Here is a 5,917-nt window from a genome sequence, read left to right as displayed (position 1 = left end):
AGCGCGCCCGTCTTCGGGGCTTGTTGCTGGCCGTTGGCGGACCGGGGGGAGCGCGCCCGTCTTCGGGGCTTGTTGCTGGCCGTTGGCGGAGCTCCAGCGGACCGGGGGGAGCGCGCCCGTCTTCGGGGCTTGTTGCCGGCCGTTGGAGGAGCTCCAGCGGACCGCGGGGAGCGCGCCCGTCTTCGGGGCTTGTTGCTGGCCGTTGGCGGAGCTCCAGCGGACCGCGGGGAGCGCGCCCGTCTTCGGGGCTTGTTGCTGGCCGTTGGCGGAGCTCCAGCGGACCGCGGGGAGCGCGCCCGTCTTCGAGGCTTGTTGCTGGCCGTTGGAGGAGCTCCAGCGGACCGCGGGGAGCGCGCCCGTCTTCGGGGCTTGTTGCTGGCCGTTGGAGGAGCTCCAGCGGACCGGGGGGAGCGCGCCCGTCTTCGGGGCTTGTTGCTGGCCGTTGGAGGAGCTCCAGCGGACCGGGGGGGAGCGCGCCCGTCTTCGGGGCTTGTTGCTGGCCGTTGGCGGAGCTCCAGCGGACCGGGGGGAGCGCGCCCGTCTTCGGGGCTTGTTGCTGGCCGTTGGAGGAGCTCCAGCGGACCGCGGGGAGCGCGCCCGTCTTCGGGGCTTGTTGCTGGCCGTTGGCGGAGCTCCAGCGGACCGCGGGGAGCGCGCCCGTCTTCGAGGCTTGTTGCTGGCCGTTGGAGGAGCTCCAGCGGACCGCGGGGAGCGCGCCCGTCTTCGGGGCTTGTTGCTGGCCGTTGGAGGAGCTCCAGCGGACCGGGGGGAGCGCGCCCGTCTTCGGGGCTTGTTGCTGGCCGTTGGAGGAGCTCCAGCGGACCGGGGGGAGCGCGCCCGTCTTCGGGGCTTGTTGCTGGCCGTTGGCGGAGCTCCAGCGGACCCGGGGGGAGCGCGCCCGTCTTCGGGGCTTGTTGCTGGCCGTTGGAGGAGCTCCAGCGGACCGCGGGGAGCGCGCCCGTCTTCGGGGCTTGTTGCTGGCCGTTGGAGGAGCTCCAGCGGACCGCGGGGAGCGCGCCCGTCTTCGGGGCTTGTTGCTGGCCGTTGGAGGAGCTCCAGCGGACCGGGGGGAGCGCGCCCGTCTTCGGGGCTTGTTGCTGGCCGTTGGAGGAGCTCCAGCGGACCGCGGGGAGCGCGCCCGTCTTCGGGGCTTGTTGCTGGCCGTTGGCGGACCGGGGGGAGCGCGCCCGTCTTCGGGGCTTGTTGCTGGCCGTTGGCGGAGCTCCAGCGGACCGGGGGGAGCGCGCCCGTCTTCGGGGCTTGTTGCCGGCCGTTGGAGGAGCTCCAGCGGACCGCGGGGAGCGCGCCCGTCTTCGGGGCTTGTTGCTGGCCGTTGGAGGAGCTCCAGCGGACCGCGGGGAGCGCGCCCGTCTTCGGGGCTTGTTGCTGGCCGTTGGAGGAGCTCCAGCGGACCGGGGGGAGCGCGCCCGTCTTCGGGGCTTGTTGCTGGCCGTTGGAGGAGCTCCAGCGGACCGCGGGGAGCGCGCCCGTCTTCGGGGCTTGTTGCTGGCCGTTGGAGGAGCTCCAGCGGACCGCGGGGAGCGCGCCCGTCTTCGGGGCTTGTTGCTGGCCGTTGGCGGACCGGGGGGAGCGCGCCCGTCTTCGGGGCTTGTTGCTGGCCGTTGGCGGAGCTCCAGCGGACCGGGGGGAGCGCGCCCGTCTTCGGGGCTTGTTGCCGGCCGTTGGAGGAGCTCCAGCGGACCGCGGGGAGCGCGCCCGTCTTCGGGGCTTGTTGCTGGCCGTTGGAGGAGCTCCAGCGGACCGCGGGGAGCGCGCCCGTCTTCGGGGCTTGTTGCTGGCCGTTGGAGGAGCTCCAGCGGACCGGGGGGAGCGCGCCCGTCTTCGGGGCTTGTTGCTGGCCGTTGGAGGAGCTCCAGCGGACCGCGGGGAGCGCGCCCGTCTTCGGGGCTTGTTGCTGGCCGTTGGCGGACCGGGGGGAGCGCGCCCGTCTTCGGGGCTTGTTGCTGGCCGTTGGCGGAGCTCCAGCGGACCGGGGGGAGCGCGCCCGTCTTCGGGGCTTGTTGCTGGCCGTTGGAGGAGCTCCAGCGGACCGCGGGGAGCGCGCCCGTCTTCGGGGCTTGTTGCTGGCCGTTGGAGGAGCTCCAGCGGACCGCGGGGAGCGCGCCCGTCTTCGGGGCTTGTTGCTGGCCGTTGGAGGAGCTCCAGCGGACCGGGGGGGAGCCGGGCGTTCGAGTTGCCCAGGCAGGGGGTTATCCTCCACTAGCAAACCTCCATGAGCAGCGGAGCCCGTCAGCTGCGCCAAAAAGAACCACACGAGGGCGACCTGGGGTTGAAATCCCCCGCCACATAGGAACGAATGCCGGGCGTTCGAGTTGCCCAGGCAGGGGGTTATCCTCCACTAGCAAACCTCCATGAGCAGCGGAGCCCGGTCAGCTGCGCCAAAAAGAACCACACGAGGGCGACCTGGGGTTGAAATCCCCCGCCACATAGGAACGAATGCCGGGCGTTCGAGTTGCCCAGGCAGGGGGTTATCCTCCACTAGCAAACCTCCATGAGCAGCGGAGCCCGGTCAGCTGCGCCAAAAAGAACCACACGAGGGCGACCTGGGGTTGAAATCCCCCGCCACATAGGAACGAATGCCGGGCGTTCGAGTTGCCCAGGCAGGGGGTTATCCTCCACTAGCAAACCTCCATGAGCAGCGGAGCCCGGTCAGCTGCGCCAAAAAGAACCACACGAGGGCGACCTGGGGTTGAAATCCCCCGCCACATAGGAACGAATGCCGGGCAACCAGGGGTCGAAATCCCCCATTGAAATGAATGGCGGGCAACCAGGGGTCGAAGTCCCCCATTGAAATGAATGGCGGGCGACCAGGGGTCGAAATCCCCCATTGAAATGAATGGCGGGCAACCAGGGGTCGAAGTCCCCCATTGAAATGAATGGCGGGCAACCAGGGGTCGAAGTCCCCCATTGAAATGAATGGCGGGCAACCAGGGGTCGAAGTCCCCCATTGAAATGAATGGCGGGCTACCAGGGGTCGAAATCCCCCATTGAAATGAATGGCGGGCGACCAGGGGTCGAAATCCCCCATTGAAATGAATGGCGGGCTACCAGGGGTCCAAGTCCCCCATTGAAATGAATGGCGGGCTACCAGGGGTCGAAATCCCCCATTGAAATGAATGGCGGGCTACCAGGGGTCCAAGTCCCCCATTGAAATGAATGGCGGGCTACCAGGGGTCGAAATCCCCCATTGAAATGAATGGCGGGCGACCAGGGGTCGAAATCCCCCATTGAAATGAATGGCGGGCAACCAGGGGTCGAAGTCCCCCATTGAAATGAATGGCGGGCTACCAGGGGTCGAAATCCCCCATTGAAATGAATGGCGGGCGACCAGGGGTCGAAATCCCCCATTGAAATGAATGGCGGGCTACCAGGGGTCCAAGTCCCCCATTGAAATGAATGGCGGGCGACCAGGGGTCGAAATCCCCCATTGAAATGAATGGCGGGCTACCAGGGGTCCAAGTCCCCCATTGAAATGAATGGCGGGCTACCAGGGGTCGAAGTCCCCCATTGAAATGAATGGCGGGCTACCAGGGGTCGAAATCCCCCATTGAAATGAATGGCGGGCGACCAGGGGTCGAAATCCCCCATTGAAATGAATGGCGGGCAACCAGGGGTCGAAAGTCCCCATTGAAATGAATGGCGGGCGACCAGGGGTCGAAATTCCCCATTGAAATGAATGGCGGGCAACCAGGGGTCGAAATTCCCCATTGAAATGAATGGGCCCATTCATTTTCAATGGCCGGGCTACCAGGGGCGCAGTACCACCTGTCGTCATTAGGGGCGCTGTAGATAGGGGACCGAGTCCCCCCATTCGAGAGGTTTGCACCCAAACCTCAAAATGGTTGGTGTACAATTATAGGAGAGACCTTTTTAAGACGTGGGAGCTCCAGGGCAAATCAAGGGAGGCTCGACCAACCCATATCCGCTTTAGATGCACTTTAGGTCGGACTCCCTTGCCAGATGGTCCCCTCCTCAGCCTGGTTCTCGAATTTTTTCTAAGTCAGCCCAACTTGGAAATATTTTCAGAGTGCCACTTTCAAGGGAGTTTCGCCCAACCCCTATCCGCCTAAGAGGCACTTCAGGTCGGCCTGACTGGCCACATTTTCCCCCTCCTCATCCTGGTTCTCGAATTTTTTCTAAGTCAGCCAAACTTGGAAATTTTTTCAGAGTGCCACTTTCAAGGGAGTTTCGCCCAACCCCTATCCGCCTAAGAGGCACTTCGGGTCGGCCTGACTGGCCACATTTTCCCCCTCCTCATCCTGGTTCTCGAATTTTTTCTAAGTCAGCCAAACTTGGAAATTTTTTCAGAGTGCCACTTTCAAGGGAGTTTCGCCCAACCCCTATCCGCCTAAGAGGCACTTCAGGTCGGCCTGACTGGCCACATTTTCCCCCTCCTCATCCTGGTTCTCGAATTTTTTCTAAGTCAGCCAAACTTGGAAATTTTTTCAGAGTGCCACTTTCAAGGGAGTTTCGCCCAACCCCTATCCGCCTAAGAGGCACTTCGGGTCGGCCTGACTGGCCACATTTTCCCCCTCCTCATCCTGGTTCTCGAATTTTTTCTAAGTCAGCCAAACTTGGAAATTTTTTCAGAGTGCCACTTTCAAGGGAGTTTCGCCCAACCCCTATCCGCCTAAGAGGCACTTCGGGTCGGCCTGACTGGCCACATTTTCCCCCTCCTCATCCTGGTTCTCGAATTTTTTCTAAGTCAGCCAAACTTGGAAATTTTTTCAGAGTGCCACTTTCAAGGGAGTTTCGCCCAACCCCTATCCGCCTAAGAGGCACTTCGGGTCGGCCTGACTGGCCACATTTTCCCCCTCCTCATCCTGGTTCTCGAATTTTTTCTAAGTCAGCCAAACTTGGAAATTTTTTCAGAGTGCCACTTTCAAGGGAGTTTCGCCCAACCCCTATCCGCCTAAGAGGCACTTCGGGTCGGCCTGACTGGCCACATTTTCCCCCTCCTCATCCTGGTTCTCGAATTTTTTCTAAGTCAGCCAAACTTGGAAATTTTTTCAGAGTGCCACTTTCAAGGGAGTTTCGCCCAACCCCTATCCGCCTAAGAGGCACTTCGGGTCGGCCTGACTGGCCACATTTTCCCCCTCCTCATCCTGGTTCTCGAATTTTTTCTAAGTCAGCCAAACTTGGAAATTTTTTCAGAGTGCCACTTCCAAGGGAGTTTCGCCCAATCCCTATCCGACTTAGAGGCACTTCGGGTCGGCCTCCCTGGCCAGATTTTCCCCCTCCTCAGCCCCGGTTCTCAAATTTTTTTCCAAGTCGGCCGATCTTCCGGATATTTTCAGAGCGCCGCCCCCGGAGCCTCCGGAGCCTCGGCAGCAGGCCGTCGCCCGCGACACGCCGCACCTTCTCCCACGTACGAACGGCATCCAAGACCCGCCTTCGGAGGGCCCCCGCCGGCCGGCCTCGCGCCGGTGTTCGGGCGGGCGGCTCCTCCGGCTCGCGGGTCGCCTTACAGCGCCCCGGCCACCGCGAACGCCGGCCTTTGACGGCCCGGCGCTCGCACAGCCCCGGCGCGCCCGATTGGAAGCGAGGCCGAGACGCCCCCCGAACCGGCGACGTACGCCCCCCCTCCCTTTAACCGGGGCGGGGGGGTTACGAAGCCATCACCCGGCCGTCCTACGACGGAGCCCGGCGCCCCGCCGGCCCTCCCTCCCCCGCCCGACAGGCGCGAGCCCAGTCTGGGGGAGGTTGGCGCCCGGAGGCGGCGGCGGTGCCTCCGGAAGCACTATGTTTCTCATGCCCTTCAAACAAATGGCGAGGCCGAAGCACCTGGCGCGCCGCGCGGAGGTTCGAGAGGGAGGCCAGTAGGCGTGCGTGCGTGCGTGCCCCAATGCCACCGCGGCGTGGGCCTCTACCGCGATCTCGATCTGCTCGTCCCGAT

Source organism: Leptonotus elevatus, unplaced genomic scaffold (assembly GCF_054856555.1).
Source record: "Leptonotus elevatus isolate MCC_2025b unplaced genomic scaffold, RoL_Lele_1.0 HiC_scaffold_292, whole genome shotgun sequence".
Classification (NCBI taxonomy): Eukaryota; Metazoa; Chordata; class Actinopteri; order Syngnathiformes; family Syngnathidae; genus Leptonotus; species Leptonotus elevatus.
Note: the sequence above shows the minus strand (reverse complement) of the source record.